Consider the following 23,272-nt stretch of genomic DNA (forward strand, 5'->3'; position numbering starts at 1 on the left):
CTGCGCCGCACCTGTGGCGGAGAGGGGGAGAGGGGAGGAGGAGAGCGCACACCTGCGTAGGAGAGGGAAATGAGGGAGAGTTGCGCATGCGCAGTATGGGTGCGGTCGCCGCGGAACGGACACTGCCCCGAGCATAAGATGCTCTCGCATCTAAAAGGGTTGGAAACTTGCAACACCGTGCAGGCTCGCGTCCCATTGTCGCTGAACTTTCGTGCACAACGCTGTGGAATCTGCGGAACCGGAAGTGGAACCGGAAGCGCAAGCCGGTTTCCGGTTCCGGCTTCCGGAAGCCGGAGGTTGGCGTACATGCGCAGTAGGGGTGTGGACGCCCCACGACGGAGGGAGGGAGGGAGTGACAGCCCCGACCATAAGCTGCTTCGCATCTAAAAACATTTATTGTTAATAAGGTGGGGCGACTTCCTCGTAGGGTGGAGCCCTTAGTTCTGGGCTCCATTGGCTCGCGGCACCCCGCGTGCCCGCTGGGTCAGCCGTCGCTGCTCTTGCGGGTCTAAGCTGGTTCAGCACAGTCTCCCAGGAGGAATGTGAAGGTGAAGGAATAGGGGAGTGACCCGGAGGGTGTGAGCATTCGCAGGTACAATGCCGAAGCGGCATTGCCGAAGCGGCATTGCCGTACAATGCCGCTTCGGCGGTACAATGCCGGTACAATGCCGGTACAAGCGGTACAATGCCGAAGCGGCATTGAGGGCTCCTGCACCACCATCTACAGATCCCATCATGCGTACAGTGGACCAGGCCACACATCTGTTCCCGGACACCTCTTCGCATCCGCTACCCGGCTCAAGGTACCCGAGCGTACCTACGTATCGACCCCCTGATCACTCAAGACAGAGCGCTACTAAGGCAAGTGTATGGCGCTCGTCGGATAACCGTCCGCTATGCTACCACTGTGGCGAAGCGGGTCACGTGTACCGCGACCTGCCAGTACCGCCAGCTGGGTCTCCGCGGCTTCCATCCCGGCGCGCGGTGCCCACGTTACGGTGAGCGTCCTCGCGAAATCGAAGCCTATCTGACGGGCCAGAGAATTCCATCGACTATTCAGCGCCGCCAATCGCGATCACCATCCCCTCGCCGGTCCGTGTCACCTAGCTTGCCCTCGTCGTCTTACGCTCCCCTAAGGAACCGCTCACCGAGTCCCCACAGGGGAAACTAGGAACCGCGACTTCTGGGGGTGAAGTCGCTTTACAACGAACATTCCAAGAACCTCCCTCGACGCAAGGACCCGACGACGATCGTTCCGGTTTTTCTTTATTTTCTGACAGTACTAGGGTTATTTCTGCCGACATCGCCGTAGTTGTTGATAATCATGCTGTTACTGCCCTCGTCGACACCGGTGCCGATTATTCAGTTATGAGCGGCGCACTCGCATCTAAATTGAGGAAGGTCACCACGCCATGGCAAGGGCCCCAGTTACGCACGGCAGGTGGCCATCTGGTGATGCCAACTGGAATGTGTACGGCACGTATTCGAATCCGTGGGTCGACGTTCACGGGGTCTTTCCTCGTATTACCTGTGTGCTCCCGCCCAATAATCCTTGGAATGGACTTTCTTTGTGAATACGGCGCAATCATTGACTTACGTGAGTTGCTGGTGTCGTTCGAGGACCCTTTTACTTCTGAAACTGACAACATCACCCAATTACCGAAGACCGCGCTGCGTGTGTCCGATGAATCCGTGACTCTGCCTCCTCGCAGCAGCCTCTTTGTCGGTGTGGAATGTGAACAGGACGTTCCCCACGCTGTAATTGCGGAGGCAAATTTGTCTTTCCTCCTTGCACGACAAATATGCGTTGCCAGAGGAGTTATTCAACCTCGAAACAGACAGGCTCACCTGCTGGTCACGAACTTTAGTGAGGAATATCGTCATCTCACAAGACGCACCGCGATTGCATACTTTGCAGAAATTGCCGACGTCAACGGTCCGCCAGTATTAGCTGCTCTTTCACCGTGTGACCATTCTGCCATGGCGTTTGCGAGCACTCTCGATGTGAACCCGAGCCTACCATCAGAACAACGAGAAAGGCTTCTCGATGTACTCGGTTCTTTTCGAGATTGTTTCGCTACAACGACGAAGGTTAACCAGACGCCGCTTGCCCAGCATCGTATCATTACCGAACCTACCGAAAGGCCCGTTCGACAACATGCCTATCGGGTATCGCAAAAGGAACAAGACGCCATACGTCACCAAGTTCAGCAGATGCTTAAAGATGACGTCATCCAGCCATCGACCAGTCCCTGGGCTTCGCCAGTTGTGTTAGTAAAAAAGAAAGATGGTACCTTGCGCTTTTGCGTGGATTATCGAAAATTAAATAAGATCACGAAGAAAGACGTTTATCCCCTGCCCCGAATAGATGACTCCTTGGATCGTATACGCAACGCTCGCTACTTTTCTTCCATGGATTTACGCAGTGGCTACTGGAAAGTCGCAGTCGACGCGCGTGATCGTGAAAAGACCGCTTTTATTACTCCTGACGGACTTTACGAGTTCAAGGTGCTTCCTTTTGGATTATGCTCAGCGCCAGCTACTTTTCAAAGAATGATGGACACGGTTCTCTCTGGGCTGAAATGGCAATCGTGTCTCGTTTACCTCGACGACGTGGTGGTCTTTTCGGACACGTTTGCACAGCACGTACAGCGCCTTCAGACAGTTCTTCAGGCAATTCGAACAGCTGGACTTTCCCTAAAACCCGAGAAATGTCATTTTGGGTACGAAGAACTGAAGTTTCTAGGTCACGTTGTAAGCCATGCCGGCATCCGCCCAGACCCCGAGAAAATGAGCGCCGTCGCCGCATTTCCCGTGCCAACAAATAAGCGCGATCTCCGCCGATTTCTGGGGCTCTGTGCGTACTACCGACGCTTTGTCAAAAATTTTTCTAAGATCGCTGAACCGCTCAACCAACTTACGAAGGAAGGCATCCCGTTTGCTTGGGGTCAGGATCAGCGCCTCGCATTTGATACCCTACGCAACCTTCTCCAGGCCCCACCTGTACTTGGTCACTTTGACGAGAACGCTGACACGGAGTTGCACACAGACGCCAGCAACGTCGGCCTTGGAGCTGTATTGATTCAGTGGCAAAATGACGTAGAGCGTGTGATTGCCTATGCGAGCCGAACGTTATCCGCTGCCGAGAAAAACTACTCTGCCACAGAAAAAGAATGCTTAGCCGTTGTCTGGGCCATAACAAAGTTTCGGCCATACTTGTACGGTCGCCCATTCAGAGTAGTCAGCGACCATCATTCGCTTTGCTGGCTCGCGAATCTCAAAGATCCCTCAGGTCGCCTAGCGCGATGGAGCCTTCGACTGCAAGAGTTTGACGTCACCATCGTTCACAAGTCAGGACGCAAACACGCCGACGCTGACTGTCTCTCACGTGCACCAGTCGGAAGTGCCTCCGCTGACCTTGAAGAGGACGACAGTTTTCTTTCTGCCGTATCAGTAACAGATATGGCTCAACATCAACGCGACGACTTGGAGCTCAGCCCTCTCATTGACTACCTGGAAGGGCGCACTTCAAGTCTTCCTCGAAATTTCCCACGCGCGCTAGCCTCCTTTTGTTTCCGAGATGGCGTCCTTTATAAGAAGAACTTTGACCATACGCAAGCTACATACCTGCTAGTGGCGCCGACCTCGCTTCGTGACGATATTTTACGTGCCTGTCACGACGAACCGTCGTCCGGACACCTGGGGTATACACACGCACGTTGGAACGAATTCGCCGCTGTTACTACTGGCCACTTCTCGCAAACACTGTGAAGCAGTACGTTCGCACATGTCGCGACTGCCAACGACGTAAGACTCCACCTGTGAGGCCAGCGGGACTGCTACAACCAATAGCAATACCGCCCAAACAATAGCCCAAACAAATGGACTGACTGAACGCCTGAACAAGACAATCGCGGATATGCTGTCAATGTATGTGGCCATTGACCACAAGAACTGGGACGAGATCCTTCCTTACGTCACTTTTGCGTACAATACCGCAATTCAAGAAAGTACAGGCTTCACACCTTTTCGCTTAGTGCACGGTCGAGAAGTCACCACGATGCTCGACGCCATGCTCCTTCCCGACAACTTGGGAATGTTTAACACGGACGCGGCCATGTTCGCCCAGCGCGCCGAGGAGGCCCGTCAACTCGCGCGATGCCGTATTCAGTGTCGCCAAACCGCAGACGCACGCCGCTACAACCTTCGCCACCGAGAGGTTGCCTACAATCCTGGCGATGAAGTGTGGGTGTGGACCCCCATCCGACAGCGCGGCCGGTCAGAAAAGTTGCTGCGTCGCTACTTCGGTCCCTACAAGATTGTACGGCGACTCAGTGACGTTACCTACGAGGTTCTCCCAGAAGGCATCCCTAGAAACTTCCGTCGGCTTCCTCAAACTGAAGTGGTTCATGTTACAAGACTAAAACCATATTTTTCGCGCCGTGACTCGACCGTCGAGTGACTATTGACGACTTAGCGTCGTCCTTTTTTTTTTCGTTTTCGTTGTGTCTAGTGCTTTTGTTTTTTACTTTTGTTCCTTCTTTCACAGCACCAGATTGTTATTTCGCGTTCCGACACATTTCTTTAGTTTATATTGTAACCCTCATTTTTTATATATTTTTTTACCCTCATTTGCAGCATCGAGACGATGCTTCTTTAGGAGAGGGGATAATGGCACATGCCGACACATATGACCCATCTAGTGTGGCACGTACACGCTTGGGGGGTAGGTATAGAAGAAGAGAACGTTGTTCTCTTGGTCTGGTTCCGATAAAGACGTGGACTTCTGGCTCTCTCTGTTGTCTCGCCCGCGACAATATACTGTGGGCTTTGCTCCACAGTAGGGACAGTATAAGGGATATTGTGTGAGGTGTAAGATGGTGAAGTTAAGAGACAGGAGAATGAATTGGTTCCTAACTGTCGCCACGCGACGGCATCATCTCGGTTAAGAGTGTGGTAGGGGGAAGTGTCTCCTGCTATCTCTGTAATGTTCTAGAGTTTTAGTGCAGTTCAGTGGTTCTGTCGGTGCGTCGCCTGGATTGGACAGCTCTTGCGATGGTGTCCGGTTAGTGAGCTGCCAGCTCAACAAGCTTCCCGCCAGCAAGCGACACGAACGCTCTAAGCTTGTGCTGAATGCTTGAGGCTCGTTCGCGAGGGTGTCTTTTATAAAATTCTCCGAACGCCTTCGTCCAGGAAAGGAAGAGAGCAGACGCTTGCCACGCTTGCGGCCGGAGCTCGGTACGTGAGAGTCAGTACAACGGTCGGCAACCATCCCGGGCGTTGAGGAGGTGGATGTTCAAACGCACACCCAGAGCTCAATGGTCTATAACTCGCGCTGAAGGGAGAAGGCACAAACGGGCAGACAGACGCCAGAAGATTTAATCGTCGCGGCGTTCTCAGCGTCTTAAACGTCCTGCTTTCACCGTGGTTTTGGCGGCGTGACACGAACTGTTTGTCGCAGAGGCGAGTTGAAACAACAGCCACAACTCGCACGACGAGAACGTCACGCTGTTCCGGTTGACCGAGACACTTTCGGGTTCGTTGCCTTTTGTCTAGACGCCCTCTTCTCGGGTGAAAATAAAATAATCCTGAACTACCCAGAAATCCCTTCGTTTTTGGGGCCCACCCCATTTTTATTTTCGTTTATTTCACGGCTAGTCTTTCTTTTCTATTTTCTTTTTTTTTCCCCGTTCTCCGCGTCTTTCGTCGCTTTGCACGCGTGCTTGCTCGCGGCGTTGTCGCAGCCGGGGGGCGCGCCGGCCGCCGTTGTCGGGACGGTTCGTTGTTGCGGCCAATCCGGGCGGCCGCTTGGACGCCCGAGCCAGTCGAGCGGCAAGCGAGCGAGCGAGGTTCGATGGCGACGGTTCCCAACGGTGAGCTCGCTGGCGCGATACAAGGGATGTGGCGCTGCAGCTCCCCGGCACTTTGCGCTTCGTCAAGCATCGCCGCAGTGGATGCAGCGGGCACAGGGTTCCCACTCTGAGGACACGGCAGGAAGGACAACTCTCCCCTGATCCCGGAATTCTTTTTTTCTTCACTTCTCCGCACATATATCGCTTGGGTACGGGGCAAGAGGGAACTTTTTTTCCTAGTATTTTTTTTTTCGCTTTGGCCTGCGTTGTTGTATGTAGGAAGGCAGTAGCAAATGAACCGAAGTACACGTTAGAGTTAGGGAAGCAGGGAAACGAATACTGTTCATTTTCAAATGTAAGCAGCGGGAAAATGCAAATACCTGACGCCAAACGATTTTAAACTCAACATATATGATATACAACGCAGTTTCATGCCCTATAAATTGGGAAGCACGATTATGGGCTTGGGCCGTGTTACCGAGAGAAGTCGCCCATGCAAATAAGCAAGCAAGAAACAAATCTTGTATGGGTAGCGAAAAAAAAAAGGTTGGGGGACTGACATTTACAAAACGCCAGTAGAAGCCCGACGAAAGGTTAGAAGCTGAGATAAAGAAGAGCGGTATAAAATCGATAAAGTATCGAAACACAAAGAAGAAGCACACAAAACGGAAGTCATTTTCGGTTTTCGAAAATGGAGACATGGGGGTACGCATCGACAAGACAAGACAAAGGCGGGAAACCGAATAGCTCACACGTTCACGAACGAAGAATATGCCTACAGAAAAAAAAAAACGACGCACGAAAGACAACGACGCAGGCCGAAAGTAAAATAAATGGACGGGAAGAAGCGAAGGGTAAAAAAATATTGAAAAGGCGCGCGTGGCTCAGAGGCCGGAGGGCTTGACTCGAAAGGAGAGCGAGGGGTTCGGTTTGCGGGGAAGCGAGAAAAGGAAGAAGGGGAGAGGAGGCTTGCGCGCTCTTCCCTGACAGCCGCCGCGCCCCCTTTCTTGTTCTCCCTCGGCGCCCCGTTCAGCCCGGTTCCCGAATCAATCGCGCTCCGGCCCCAGTAGCGGCGCAGAATCCGGTCCCCCAAAAGCGCGGAGGGTGCAGCAGCGGGAGCAGCTCCTTTCCTCTCCCGGCGAGCCCGCCAGTTGCAGAGTGTCACTGGCGCCCGGTCCGGGCCCGTCCGCAGCGCGGGAGCGCATGGCTCTCGCTCCGATGACCGTGGCCGCTTCCACTTGCGCGCTGTAATGATTGTACGGCTGCCAGCGCCACTGCTGCCTTCTCGACGTCATAGTGCTAAGTGTGCCGCCGCTGTCGCGGCGGAAGCTGTGCTCTCGCCGGAGGGATTGTTCCGTTCTCAGCTCCGTCCCTGTGTTCCTCGTGCGCGTCGTCGTTCTTCGCGTGCCCGGCCACTCTGGAGCACCTGCTCGCAGCGGCCACGAGCGTGAACCATGGATCTGTCGTCGCACGTGCTCGGTTTGCCGACAAGGTTCTGCCGGCCCCGCCGGCTCGGCTGTCACGGCCGCAAAGATTGCTTCCCTGTCCTCGGCAGCTGGCTTCTTATCTGGCTGTCGCTCGCCGGTAAGACGTCCTTCCCGATTGACCGCGACATCTTCTCTTCAAGTATGCGTGTCCTTATGCCGCAGAGGCCCTGCTCCTTCGGCCCATGTTGTAGCCGCGATTATATTACTACAGCCGGAGTAGAGCTGAATAAACAACCATCACATCGACGCGCATTCATCTCTGCACACGTCGTGATGAATGTGTTGTTAAGCAACGACACATGCGGCAGGGAAGAATGATGCCTCAGAAATCGCTGGCCCCAGGCACCATCCACGCCTATTTACCGCATATTTCTTGAAGTAAGCTTGGATCAAGTAAAATTCCCGGGGTAAATGAAAGCATAAAAACACATAACAATACAATGAAGGAATGTGTCTCCTTCGTAAGAAAACAACCCCACGAGAAAATGAAGACTTGTTTATGTGTAGAATGTTCACAACACCAACACGTGCTTTTTGTGTACATACAGGAAGTGTCTGTTTTCCTTCAACTGGAAGGAATTTCGTTAAAGAACTGTACACGTTAGAAAAAAACTTACGATAAAAGCAGCACCGCCTAAATTAAGATTTGTAAGCCGAAAGTCTGGTGCGTGTTTTTAATTCCGTTCGTAAGGTATACCTGCGCAATTAATAACGTACAAGTCAATGTGTAAACTTGTAAAGAGCCGCTTATGGGCGAATGTGTGTATGTAACCGCAATTCAACTAACGCTCATTTGTTTCCGGTGGCGTGCTTGACATGAAATGCGAGTTCTGTTTAGTGCAATATCAAACCTTCGTCGGCCATTTGACTTGTACTGCAACACTACGTTGCGGGACAAAACAACACACCCGTTCCGGTAGCCGGTAACTTGTCCAGGCTGAATTTCTCAGCAGCTTCCCCTAGACAAGTAGCTGTCCCGCCGGAGTAAATGTATTTTGGTCAGTAGTGTCTCCAAAAAATAAAACCATGTAAAGACAGAACTCTCTTGAATCAATTTCTTGCAATTTATGGCTACATGTTTTTTTTTTCTTTCTTTTTTTAAGATTCACCATTCAAAGAAAACGCCGGTAGAATATATATATATATATATATATATATATATATATATATATATATATATATATATTTACGCTATCGGAGGAACTTTAAGGAACTGAGCTCTTGTTCTGAGAGCTGAGCTAATAAAGCTCAGTCGGAAGTTAGCGCTTGTCGTTCTCTGTCACGTTGTGTACTCGTTTTCGGCTTAGTGATATAGCTCTCGCTAATTATTGCATACCAACTAGACCCAAAATACTAACCTCTTAAAAGAAAGGTGGCGCTTCTGCACTGATAGTTTGTCAGTGGCAAAAAAGGTGGTAGCGCCAACCTAAGCTTTATGCGAACCAAAAAAAATTAACACACGAATTACAACATAGGTACGTGTTTTCGTAAATATCTGAAGTTTTCTTTTCAGGCTCCGGCTGTCGGTGATGTTCTATTGAATTCTCCTGTTTTCTTCAGATTACCGTAGCAAAGCAGCCTCGTGTGGAATCAGTCCTAGAAATGTAGGCCACTCGAGAACGCCTAAACCTGATTATTTGGCTCTTGGTGTGAAATATACCTTGGGCGGCCACCTTCAGCCGGGCAGTGCCCACCTTTAGCCCGACGGTGTCCGTGGCAGCAGATGTACGCCTTTCAGTGCTCTTAACGGGCACATTTCTTTTTTCTTTATATGTTAGCTTCTCGAATTCAATCAAGACGACTCACGCACCCAACTCCACATAAATCTCTGTCCAATCTTTTTATTGCATACGCTATACGCGAAGAGCATTGGCACAGCAACTTCACAGCCGCAAAAGAGTGCCGATTGCAGATTGAACGCTTTACAACATGAATGCAGAGGAAAATTATCTCGAGCCCCACATTTCAGAGCAACTTTCTGAACGTCTGACGTTCATTCCGAGCACACAGCCGAATCAGCTATGGGTGAAGAGAATCTCAAAAACAAACCTAAGTAACAAAACGCGTGCGACGCCGCTCGAATATCTCGGTGACGCCAGGAACTTTCTGTAAGCTGGCAACACTCGCGGCAGTGCCAGGCAGTCTGCGCGCATGACCCTCTCCTGCGAGCCCGGGGAAGGCGCGAAGAAGCGCTGCCTAGCGGTGATAAGTGCTCAGATCTCGACTCCGATTGCTTCCGCATGACCGCACCTGATTGGTTGCGAGTGTAATCGAGGCGAATAAAGACGTCGAATGTGTGAGCCGTCCGTTTCTGTCCGCTTTTCGCAGCGCGGGAATCGTTTTCTCCTTGAGTTCGTTTTGCTCACATTGATGTTGTTCGTAGCGCCAGTGACTTTATAAAATCTATTTTTCTTCAAAGCTGTACCTCTCTTCAAAGACGCTTCGCTGTCATTATGGTTCGATTGAGACGCAAAAGACAATTTGAGGGGATGGCGAAGGGAAGGGGGGGGGGGGGGGGGGGGGTTGTTGGAGAAATTTCTGACTTTTCCAGGAAGAGTAGCCTCCATATGTTACTCTTCGAAATACGGAGAACGTCTAATTTATAAACAATTATGCATCCAGCTATGAGCATTTGTTGCCCAAGAAAGCCAACATTTAAGTCTTAGTTTTTTTTTTTACCTAAATCCGTTTTTACGAAACTTCTTCCATATACTGTGCTCGCTGACCGGGCTTCGTTATCGCAGCCACTCGTTGCATTAATACGGGCCTCATTATTGAGCCTATTACTATGCTTATTGCCAGGCGCCCGAATGAAACGCTTTTACGTGGGAGCGATTATGTGTGTACGAATCCTGGCTTATAGGTGGCCCGGATACGATGACCTAAATACGTCAATACAGTTGAATGCAGTACACTTCCAATTACCAGCTCAAACAACTGCGGCAAGCTAATATTTAGGTAAAGCATGAAGCGCACGTCAATGGCCCACACGTGGTGTTACCAGCAAGCACACTACATTAGGACCGTGTTGGCGAATCTGCTCAGAAAGACGACGCAGGCGATTGCGGTGCAATAAATGTTCAGTCTGCTCACGATTTCCGAATGGATTTCGTTGAACTGCAATGGAAATGCCATTATCAGCAAAATGACTCCTTATGTGAAGTAACTAAATGCACATTTGTGTACCATGGTGCAGTCAATTTCACTCCACCAGGGTCTTCTGCAAATGTTAAATCTCCATTAAACGTGCTGTAATTTCTTATCAAAAGTTTAGTCACCTGCGTGCACTCCCCAGAACGCGGATAGCAATGTCTCACGGTCCCTTATGCGTTGGACCATCCGACGCCCTCCAAGACGCGCATAGAAAGGACTTTCTGCAACGCGGAGCGATAATTCACGCGAACAACACTCCTGTATTTATTTACGCTTAGCGGTAACTGCAAATTCAGCTGCTACTTCTTTATAGGGTGGCTTCCTGTTGCTGGCGCAAAATGTGTACCTGGACAGTTTACACGTACTGACTAGTTCTCCAACAGGTAACCTGTACATCTGATGGAACCTTAATTATTTAGATGTCACTTTTTTTACGAAAAGGTGTTATTTTAATGACATATTCGTCATGTCATTTACGGGAGCTCTGGCGGCAATACAAGACTTTGATACACAAGGTTTATTCCGGCCCTACCAACAACAATCTGGTTTCGTTGTTCATACTGAAGCCCTATATTTGAAAGCTTAGTCGCTATAATTTTGTTACAGGTCACACGGAGCACTTCTGGCACAGTCAACATGTCTAAGAAACAGTCCACTCAAGATACATAAGAAAACCTGTGCAACGGATTATGACATACGAGGACCACTTAAGGCACATCCAAGTCATATATGAGAGCCAACTACAGCTCTCGCTGTAAAGCAGGTTATTCGCACAAGCAACACTGCGCAACACGTTACATCTTGGCAGCAAACTACATTGATAAGATAAGAGTAGATTGCTTCGTAAGTAGCCATCACGTGTCCAACGAAGCGCCAGTGCGTTCCCGAGTGTGGTTTTCCACAAGAAAGTTAACGGAAGCCCATCGTTGACTATTCGCATCAACATTTTGTATACTTTCGTATCAGTATTTTCATATCAATACTTACTTCGGCGGCAGAGTACTGGTTCTCTGCGGCGTTTATTAATATGTTTTGGGGAATTTAAGAAGAATATGCGTACTGTATAAAGCCAACTTCACGCATAAGAGATAACACATATAGCTTTCCGCATCGCCTTACTAAGGAGAGATATTCTTGAATAGGCCTCTCAGAAATTTTCTCTGTGTGTTGCTATCAAAATTTGTGTCACTTCTAGTGTTCGGATAAGAAATTTGTCCTGAGGTATTTTGGCCATGCTCATCAACGCCTGTATTTTTTAGACTCCTATGTCGGTGGCGATATCAAATAGCCGTGCACTTCCTTCATCGTCCTTTGCTTGAACCTCAAAGGTACATGCAAATTCTGACGCTTTGAAGCGTTATCAGTTCACATTCACACGTTTTAATTGCGGCCGCATTTTGCATATATAAATGTCACTGACGCTTATTTGAAGTTTACCACAAACACAAAATAAAACATTGCATTAAGAAGTTCCAGCAACGAGGGCTAACAGTCGGAAGACACGGAAACATATCAGCGGTCGTTTCAATTTGCGAGTAACGCGTGTTCGAATACTGACGTTAGCCTTAGCTCTAAAACTAAATATATTTCCCCACCACGCATGCTAACTACAGATGCGCAAGGTGTTATTGGATCAATGCACAAAATTACGGCTCCTGCACGATGCATAATAATACGTAAAGCACTATCCACGCATATCGCTTGCGAAAATTCCCCTGCCCTGACGCCGAATGATTTTCACATGTACGCATGGCGTCGCGCACAACTGTCAGAGACGAATGACTTTCTTTTGTTCGCACATAATCGGCAGGACATTGATGCCGCTGTGATTCACAGGCGAGGAGAATGAAGGGAATTACACTGTTTTCTAGCACCTCAGGGCGGGTACAGAGGTTTATGGTCGAACGCTTTCTTCTGTTCGGGCTCGCGAGGTTGGCGCCAAAACGACGGACGCATTTTCCATGCTTGTTTGTCGGGAGTTCTGCAAATAATTTTGCAATGCAAACGTAATAAATGTAGTGCACTTCAACTAAGGTCACATAACGCGCCACAAGAATTTACGCACCTCGGAAGGAATAATGCCCAACCAATTCGCGTACGTCCACCATTACCATACTAGCTGAAGCGCTATTTTGCCAGCGAACGCTGACACTATAGCGCCAAATTTACCGTGAGTAATATTAATTAATTCATTCATTCATTCATTCATTCATTCATTCATTCATTTATTTATTTATTTATTTATTTATTTATTTATTTATTTATTTATTTATTTATTTATTTATTTATTTATTTATTTATAAAATGTGTCTGACCTCTGGGCAGAATGCAGCCAGGGAAAATTTCATCATAAATTGCAATCTTGAAATTAAGACCGTTCGAGTGTTGCGCCTCTTAGGACATTCCAATTCTCGTCCTCAGATTCTCGAACAAAAAAAGAAAGAAAAAATGCAAAGTGTGAAACTCAGTATTGCAGAGCTCCTGAGACTAAAAAACTAAGCCTGCATCACATTCCTACGCTCAAACAACATGGAGCCTCCATGGTGGAAACACTTGCGAAAAACACCGAACACGCACTTTACTCAAGAATTTGAAAGTAGCGCTTCTACAGCCCAGCCCGTCCTCGGATCTTCCCTCAATTAAATAGGCTCCGGCTCCGTGTAATTTGATATTTCGCGCATTGTTAATTACAGCAAATAAAAAAAAAGCAACCCGATGCAGCAATGTGGAACGATGCTTAGACCAAGCTCACGTTCTAATCTCATCTGCTCAACTTTACTTTTATTCGAAAAAAGGAACCCATCCATTAGATTGAGTAATTCAATTTTCTCATATAATGACTCTCCCGCCTCCCCTTCTTTTTGTTATCATAAGGCGCGCGAGAAACACGGACGTCTTGCTTTTAGCATTTCAAGTTGGCGTTTCCGGCTCTTCAATTATACTCCCCTATGTGCTCTCCGGCCTTTTTTTTCTTTTTTTAACTTCGTTAGCTCGAGCTCGAAACGAGATATATGTGGCTGCCATTTTCCCCTGATCTTTGATTATTAAAGTTCTTGTTTTTCACACGCTAAACATTTTCTTCACATGCTTTCCTAAAGATGGAAATCGAGGTGTTTTCTTCTTTTTTTAAAAAACTAGGTTGATTTTTACGCAGAGAATTCAGCATCAGCGGGAGTTTCCGCCGCCTTAAGTACATCTCCATTTGTCCAAGTAAACAATGCGTCTGCACATGTACGCCTTAGATTTGTGAAATTGTTGTGACGTGGGAGACTTCGATGCACGACACTTTGGACAACTTTGGTCCACGTTGCACTGGCATATACGCTCGTACAGTTCATCATCACCCGCATCGTCATCATCAGCAGCATCACCATATTTATGTTCACTGCAGGATTAAGCACCCCTCGAAAGATGTCCAATAACCCCTGTCTTGCGCCATCTAATTCCACCTTATGCCTACAAAGTTCCCGATTTCACCATGCCACCTAATTCTAAGAATGCCAAGTTACAAAATTGAAGACATCGCCAATAGACAGAAGTTTGGTATTGGCACAGACCATAACATGAAAGTTGGAGCTAACTGCCTGCACTGATAGACTACCCGTGCGCAGCCAATGCTATGCGTCACTTCCACCCCAGAATCCAAGAAATATTTTCGTGTATCCGCGCAGCCGACATTTCGCTATATTTCACTCCAATCTAAGAGGAACAGTAGGAAGATAATTCTATAGCTGAAGGCGGGCCTACCCTTGCGAAGGCATGCCAATGCAAGCACATTTCGATCAATGCATGGACACGAGTGGCCGTGACGTAGAGAATTCAACCGTCCACTCGAAGGAAGCGACAAAGTAATCTCCGCGGCCCATTCTTTCTCCGACAGCAGTGACAGCACGGGTTATAGCTGCGCTTGTGAACCCAGCCCATTGCCTTCCTTACACTCCTCACAGAGTGTGCAGGTCTTCCCGAGTTAAAATTCAGGCTACCCCCTCCAACGCTCGGACACCTGGGCGAGAAACGTGCTCAGCCTGCGCCAAGCGGCCGCGCTACTGACCCGCGCGCACACAATCGAGGCGCAGAGCACGTAGGCCTCTCTAGAGCACGACGTGTGTCGTCGCTTGCGTCCATCGGTGTCCGTCCGTGGTTGTCGTATAAAGTACAACGACGCTCACTGGAGTGGAGACGCATCCCGAGCAGAACAACAACGGTGACGTACACGAAGACCACTCGCATCCACAAAGTACGGGAAGCAAACATTGAAAAAAAAAAACGGCACCCATGCGAAGAGAACGCCTTGGAGCCAGGGAAGAGAAAGAAAAGAAAAAGCCCGTCGTGTTTCTTTCTGCGTGTATATATGTGTGCATTGAGAGCCATAAACCGCAATCGCGTCGTAATGGCTCAAAAGATCAGGCCGAAGAAAAAGGAAGACGGGAGGCGACTACACTTGGAAATAAAGACGAAAGGAAGAAGAGGAGGTAGGTACCAGACAGCGTTCCATCTTTATTAAAGCCCTTCGCGGAAACTCTTTGAATGCACGGGACTATTTATAACCGCCGAGGCCTCCATCTCCCGAGCTGTACCAATGACTTAGACTCCTTCGAAAAAACTCCAAGGCAGGCCTTTTTTTTTTCTTTCCGCGCACAATCGCTGCCCTTTTCTCTTGCTTTCACATTCTTAGAAAGAAAAAGAGTTCTACTCCAACAATGCCAGGCCATAACAACTGATATTGAAAGCAAGAGTGAAAACAACAGCATTAACGTTGAGTACAAAGGAAGAAAGATGCCTTTTTTGCCGCTCTTAAGTCCCATTGCACTACTTCCGTTAAGACGTACCAAGAAATAGAGAACCTGGACAAAAAAAAAGAAGAAAATTCCTGGAAGCCAGAGTGCACAGCGCCTGCTTATTTTATGATGCTTCAGCATTACATTGTTTTATTTTGTGGCATCGTTGATGAAACGGGGCAGGAGACTGCCTACGCGTTCTAAACGAGTTCCTGTGTGCAAGAAACAAAGCAGCTGCGTTGCGCTGGAGTGCGTTTATGTGCGCACGCGAGCGGCATATTTATATATGGAAAAACACTGAGTTAGCCAGAACAATGAGATCATGGCAGTAATGGGACTGTAGTTTCTTTTTCTAAGAGGACTTAGCTGTATTGAATTTGTCGTACGGACAATTTTCCATGTGAGCGATCTGGTGATTCTCGCGTGATTCCATCCACACTCCTCGTCTTCCTCTTCTACTACAACGCGAGGTCTTTCGTACTTCACTCTAGCAACCGGGCCAATCATTCAGTTCCTGCCTGCACCGTGGGGTGGTTGGAAGAATGGCAGACGCAAAAGAAGAGACAGGAGCCTTATGGGTAATAGAAGTCTTTTACAATCTGCGGAGGAGGATTAGTGGAATACAAAGATGAGAGAAAGAAAGAGGAAGGAATGAGAGACGTGGTGAATGCACGCATGTGCGCGTATTGCACGACGCAATCAAAGGCGTTCACATAGGCCAGTCGCTCTCAAGAAACACAAATTTGCCTTCACTGCCCCGTGGGGCCAGCGTGAGGTAGCCAGCCAGAAGCTTTTCTGGTTACATTCCTACTTTGACTCTTTCTTTTCTCTACTCCTCTCCTGTACAATCTACAGGGCCCGGAAAAAATCTCGGACGTTTAAGAAATGTGCACCAGCTATATAGATATAACCCCGCGTAACAGGTGAAACGTTTCAATAAAAAAAAAACTTCCGTATCATACTTTTCTTATTACATATCCGCGTTATGACTCATGCTGGCTGCTTTTTTCTCCATGAATAAAGAGATGTCCAAGATACATACATCGGACTAGACATTAATCAGGTTTTTCCAACAATTTGTGACCCTGCGCGCTGTAGGGAGCTTTCGAAGACAATATTCACCTCGCAATTAAGCAGAATTAAATTTGGATGTACCACTAGCTCACATAACCTTCAAATCGATTAATGTTGGTTTTATTTTATCATGGTTTAGAGTGCGAATGATCATGGAACCTTGTTAATACTGAGTACGCATGTTGCGTTCGCATTTTGTCGAACGTCCTTGGCTTCGTTAGATTACCCACTTTGCAGCAGCAGAATTTTATTGTATTCACACAACAAGTAAGCCCAGCTTAGAGCTTGTACTTGCGTGTGTGCCCATCGAGAGTCGGTGATAATTCGCCTTACTTCCAATCTCTTTTTTAGTTATCGCTGGGCAAACATTTTCATGTTCAGAAAGAATAAAAAAAAAGTGGCCTAATAGCTCCTTCCAGAAAACAAGTCTTACAATTTGCTAATCTTAAGTTATTCGCCATCACACCCATGATCAAAGTGACGAAACTAAGCCGCTAGGACGCTTGCCAAACATCTCCATGTAGCGCAGGGACTCGACGAGTGTTGTGGTAAAACAGCGGTGAACAAGAATTCTGCCCCGATGGCTAGCTCCAGCCGTACTTAAGGTTTTACCAGGCGCGGAGTTCTTGTACAGAACGTCAGCTTGGCCGCATCGTGGTATGCCGGCGCCTAGCCAAGCAGCCGCTTCGTCGCATAAACGTTTTGCGTTGAATTTCTGCATTAGCGCTGCCACGCTCCCCGCCTCGCCAGCTCCTGCCGCCACCGCCGCCTCAAAACGGTCGCGCTTTGCTTGGACGTTGGCACGCTCGCTGGTACGTGCTAGGCGCCTGTGACGTGTTTTTCTTGTACACGTGTAAACATCACCGCGAATGTTTACAAAACCACGCGCGCTGCTCGAGGGAGATAACCTTAATCCAGTGGCGCTGCTAGAACATTTTTTTTTCGGTAGTACGGAAGCAGGAGTATAGGAATACGGTCTAGCAGTATGGTTAGGTGGGAATAGGTAACAAGAAAACTGGGCCTCTTCTATCGGATGCATTACATAAAGGAGGAGAGGGGCGCGTGCTCAGCTGTCAGCTTTGCCGCGCGCATTACCACCCTGTTTCAAACTGCTTAGTAAATGAGCGCGAGGTAGAAAATAACGATTACCAGTGAAGATTGAGATATTCCTAAATATATAAAAAAGGCATCTACGATTCGTCTTCATCTTGCAACAGACTTAAGCGGCATTATTGATCAACAATATTTTCGTTAATCTTAAGTCATTCTTCCAAAACTCTATTTTAATTGATGTAATCGTAATAGGCTGAATATTACTGGGTGAAAAATGAAGGTCGCACCTTCTGTCTTTCTTTATTTTTGGCCGCAACCTCGGCGCCGTTACGTACGCGTATCGTCGGGATTTTCGAAGTGTTTCTTCGAATTTAGCCCCACCTTTGCGCTGCAAAGCATTTCGTATGTTCTTAGGTTGAACCTTGTATTCCTTGATGATGCAATGTGGATAACTGCCGTGCTGACGACTACAATAGTCTTGCCAACATTCTTGTCACCACCATCCTTCCCTCTTCTCCCATTTCCATGCGCAGAGCAGCACGTTAGGACGCACAAGCTAGAGCCGACATCTCTGCCTTTCTATAAATAAATTCTACTACTACTACAATGTAGTCATTTTTCACTGTTATAAACCGGTAACTAGGCCCAAGTAAACGCTGACTGATCCGTGACGTCATGGCACAGTGATTATAGGATTCTTCAAAACCTCATAGCCACGTGTGTTTCGTTTTTCGTCTTTTCTGGTTTTCCAGACCTCACCTAACACCAAGAGCGAACATTTGACTCTGTTTCTGAAGCGCAATTGACAAATATATTTTAGCCTAATATTCGCCTTACTAACGTCAACCTAAAGATACGGATGTTGACGACGATTAGAATGATTATTTATAAAGGTGATAGTGATAATAATGATAAAGACGGTACTGGCAGAGGTAATAATAAAAAAACGCTCTTCAGTGGGTGCAACCTGTTTCGCGGAACAATATGTTGACTATTCCTTAGAGCACTCTACTACACCAGAGAGTTACATGTCCCAATAAAATGTCTATTGTGGCATGACACCAAGATGTCGAGATCAAATTGGGGCTCATATCTAAGTCACTGCACAAAACACTACGAAGACTTCATAGCACCTTAGTGCCATGTATTAAGGGATACTACTACTACTACTACTACTACTACTACTACTACTACTACTACTACTACTACTACTACTACTACTACTACTACTACTACTACTAATATATAATAAGAAGAAGAACAAGAAGAAGAATCACAGTGGCCAATGAAATAAAGGTGCACTGTATAGCTTGAAGAAGGCACAAGATGTAAAAACACAGGGTGCATGAACTTGCTACAGCAATAATGTTAATGATTACTATCATTCCTTCCTACATTTTATTTTCCTCTCATCAACGAAGCGAGAAGTGAGATGCTTTTCTTTTTTTTTTGGGGGGGGGGGGGGGGGGGGGGGGGGGGGGGGGGGGAGGCCACATGTCTACCTAAACGCACACGTGGTATATTCCTTTTTATATGTCATCTAGAGCCGATTGCTTAACGAAGAGAGGTGGTAAATTTTCTCTTTAACTGCTTTCCAACACAGTTTATATAGTATTCCACTGCCGTACAATGTATTTTCTTTCATTCGCTTTTACGATCAGATGGTGAGCCGATTGAATATGTTTTTTTTTTTTCTTTTTTGTGGGAGGGGGGCATTGCCAAGTGCTGAAGAAGTTTTTCTTTTTTTTCGCAGATAGTAAAGGAAAACTAATTGCCCAGTGGTTTCTGCCATACTTTAAAGGATTGTCTGACGTTAAATGGCTGATACTATACCTAACCAATCGCTGTCAAGTGTCATTCGTTCAAAAGGTATGAAAAGTAAAGGGCACCGCTATCCAAAGTTTGTCATTCGCAGGACAGGATGAGTTGTCCGTGGCTCGATTAATGGCAACAATCGCAAAGAAAGACAGCAAAGAGCAGTTATCGGCCGCATATAACAAAACACGAGGGGTGACTGTCACGCAAACCGGCGATGCCGAAGACGCAAACCGAAGAAAAAGCCCCAAGAAAACGCGGGCAGCCCGCGCGAGGTGTCCCACGCTAGGAGATCGTGAAAAATTGTCGTCTCCGCCAACGGAGGCAAACAAATGAAGCTTTTGCCCCGATACGAATAAATTGCGCACCGAAAAGGGGTTGGCGACGGCCCGGCGCGCAGCTCGATAGCAGCGCACAGCTCGGCAAAGGCGGGAGGAAGCTCCCCGAACAAAAGACCGGACACAGCGCTAAACACACAAGACGGGCTCGCCGTTCGCCAAGGGCTGCCACCAGAACGGCCGAGAAAGAGAGGGTGCCATTGAGAAGGATGCATTGGGGAGAAGCGAACGGCCGCGAAGAAGCAAGCCAAGAGGCAGGTACGAAATACGGAGCGAAATGAGAAGAGGCATCCGAGATGTAGAAGCTCTCTTCCTCTATTTTTCTCTCCTTCTACGAGGTCGCATTTTTTTTTCTGCTTCTTCTTTTTGCAGTGTCCCAACAGCAGAATGCCCAACAAAGAATGCGACGATGAGAAAGGCTCGGAAAGTGCACCTGACGCGTCGAGGGAAAGCGTGGAAGGGGGGACCGAGACCCAAACGCTACAGAGTACGCAGGAAAAAAGCACGGGGCAAAGCAGAGAAAAGAATTTCATCTCACTGGGATCACAGCAGCAACCATTTTTCGTTTTCGGTAGGTCGTCTTTACAATACATTGTCGCTAATTTCATTTCCAGACTCTTGTTTTGTTAGAGGTGCGCCGCAGACAGCGGGAACGACGTTCCTTTTTGTTTTCCTTTTTTTTTTGTTCTCATTGAAAGAACGAGATTTCTTTATCCAACAGAATGAAATTCATTATTGAGTCTAGCACACCACGTGCACATACGACACTTGAAGTGGTTATGCTGTGATGCGCGCCTAAATTATGACGAAGCTTCACTGTAGCTGCATTTCGAACCTTGCAGACTACATCGTGCGCACAACGTCTGTGCGGTATGCGTTGCCAGAAGTACAAATGCAAAAAATAAAGACACTGAAGTAGTGCAGCTGCATGTGCGCGAATATGTGCAGAACGGAGGTGTTCTCTAAAGTGAGTACATTCACACAAACTGAAACATGTTCTTTTTTGCAGAGTATAAAAATAAGGACAACTACATTGAATGTCTTTCGTTCCTGCTGCTTCAACTAAACACCGTCGCTAGGATAATAGGTATTTTCCATTGGTTTATTTATTATAAATTTCTGGCTTTTCTCAAACTATACAATATACCGAACCTATACATCGACTATTCACTGTAATTGCTCGGTGTTATAATAATAACTTCTGTTTACGATGTTACGTTCTCTCGAGTAGTCAACAAAGCTACGCTATCCTGTAACTTTTTTTTTAACTGCCGTCGCTTTTTATGCAATTCCAGCGTTTGTTTTCTCTGAGTTATTGTTATCTGTACTGTTGTAACCATGCACATACTGTTTAACTGCATTTCCTTTAATGTCTATTGGGACATGTCAAGCTACTTAAGTAGCCTTTAGCCCAATACGACCACCCAGCATGTACACTAGAAAATAAAATAAAATTGATTGATTGATTGATTGATTGATTATTGATTGATTGATTGATTGATTGATTGATTGATTGATTGATTGATTGATTGATTGATTGATTGATTGATTGATTGATTGATTGATTGATTGATTGATTGACGCGTACTCCTGTTTGAGAAGTAACTGTCAAATTATCAATTATACACATGATTGCAAGGGCAGGGAACTCAAGAGCTGTCTGAATTCCAGTGCATCCGGTGGGTTAGGAGTGCTAATATCTGCACGTTATCATGTGAACTCATGCATTCCGTAGAACCTTGCTTTGTAAGACGCTAAACTTTATTCCAACGGGCGGACGCGCAAGCTCTTTATAGAGCATTGCTAAAATAAAACGCGAGTGCCCAAAATTTTTCTACGAATTTAAAATCAATAGCATGTGCACAAACTGCCACTCTGTCAAAGTTCCCGCCAATCTTGACACATTCGTGCAAATTCTCGGAATCGGGTGATGTGAGCCGAGCCGCGGCGCCGAAACAGAGGGATCTCTGAAGTCAAACTAGTCGACCCTGTCGAGTCGGGAACGCCCTAGGACCTACGTCCATGTACTGAAGGCGCCGTATTTCCTTTTAGCAGGCAGCAACATCACGTTGAAATCTACGCACTTGCCTGCCTAATTCACGGGTGGTCGACGCCGGTTTCCTTGAAGAGGATTGCAGCGGCGGTTCTAGCGCAACCGGCGGGCTTCCTCCGCTAATGGGGCGGAAGGAAAGCCATTAAATTTGCTCGATAAGTCAGAAACGCCCCTCTCCACCCCCCCCCCCCCCCCGAAGCTAGCGATTAATATCTGGCTCGATATCAACTGCACCACTCCGAAGCGATCTTGAACCGCGGCAAAGAGGATTTTTCAACGAATTTATAAGCAAAAGTGGTACACAAACTGCCAGTCTGTCAAACATCTCGCCAATCTTGACACACTCGTTCGAATTCACGAGTGTGTCAAGACTGTCGCGAAGTATAGAAACCAGCGGTCATACTTTCGTACGCTGATTAGAGCGCCAAATCGGCGACGCATTGCGGCTGCTGCTAAATACATGTTGTGAAAGTCAGCAAACTGTGCTCCATCTCGGAGCGTGGTTCAGCTTCCCAAAATGCCGGCAAGGGCGTCCTACATCCATCATCACTTTCCGGGTAGCCCGCATCTCAGCGGGAAGACGACACGGCATTGGCAGGCAATTACGGTGCAACTGTATTATTGTTCTGGGCTTCAAATGTGTTTTTTATTGTTCGTCTATACAGTTTGGCGACTTTCTTTCTTACGTTTATTTTCGATCAAAAAATGCGTGCACACCAGACGCGCTTTTCACCTCTCTCTCTCTCTCTCTTTGCTTTCTGAAATTTCACTGCAGAGCTAAAGTTCAATTCTCGACACTCTCGCAAGAACTTTGCGCTTAGGCCAAAAACTCCGGAACTCGCCCCTGGCTTTCTCTTCAACAGCGCAGTTTCAGCAGTATAGGGATACTTGGCTGTACCAATTTGCGTGGGCGGCGAACGCATCCCTGCTCACGTTTTTTTTTTTCTTCTATCTCTCTCTCTCTCTGTCTCGTTTGTTCCGCTTCCGGTTCGCGGCGCAGGGCTAATGGCGCGGCGGCGGCGGGCTGCGAAGGCGCGAGAGTTTGAAGGGACGCGTCATTCACGGCGGAGCGCACTTGCACAACTGACTCTCTCTCGCTGCGCGCACAAAGCGAGCTGATTTACGCGGGCTACCGTGCAGAGGAAGCACGGAAGCTTTGCCTAGCGACGTAAACGACATTACTTCGCGCGCGCGGTAAAATAACTGCCAGTCGTCTCGGTTTCTGTTCACTATAAAAAGAGGAAGAGCCGCTTTTCTTCTGGTCATCGACCTTAAACAGCGACCATTGTGGCTAGCATAGCTTTGAATTAGCTGCGCACTACAGAGCAACCAAGTCCGGTTGGGTACATAAATATTTTGACACAAAAAGAACCGCTTAAATATAACGCCTCTTATAGAGGGTGCGCCAGCTAACGTTGGCCAAGGTGTTAGAAGAAAAAAAAAGAAAGAAACATGGTGCAAGATATAGTTATAAGACCTAAGGCGTGCGTTCGCCAGACATGTGACGAACGAACACCGTAGGTATTATAACCACATCTTGCCTCATGTTATTTCTTCATTTTTTGTCATAACAGCTTGGCTAACGTTAGCTCGAACACGCGTTATATCTTGCGCAGGTTACACATAACCACGGCAGAACGGGAACCATTATTAGTGGAAGAAGATACCA

Source organism: Dermacentor silvarum, chromosome 6 (genome assembly GCF_013339745.2).
Source record: "Dermacentor silvarum isolate Dsil-2018 chromosome 6, BIME_Dsil_1.4, whole genome shotgun sequence".
In the NCBI taxonomy this organism is placed as follows: Eukaryota; Metazoa; Arthropoda; class Arachnida; order Ixodida; family Ixodidae; genus Dermacentor; species Dermacentor silvarum.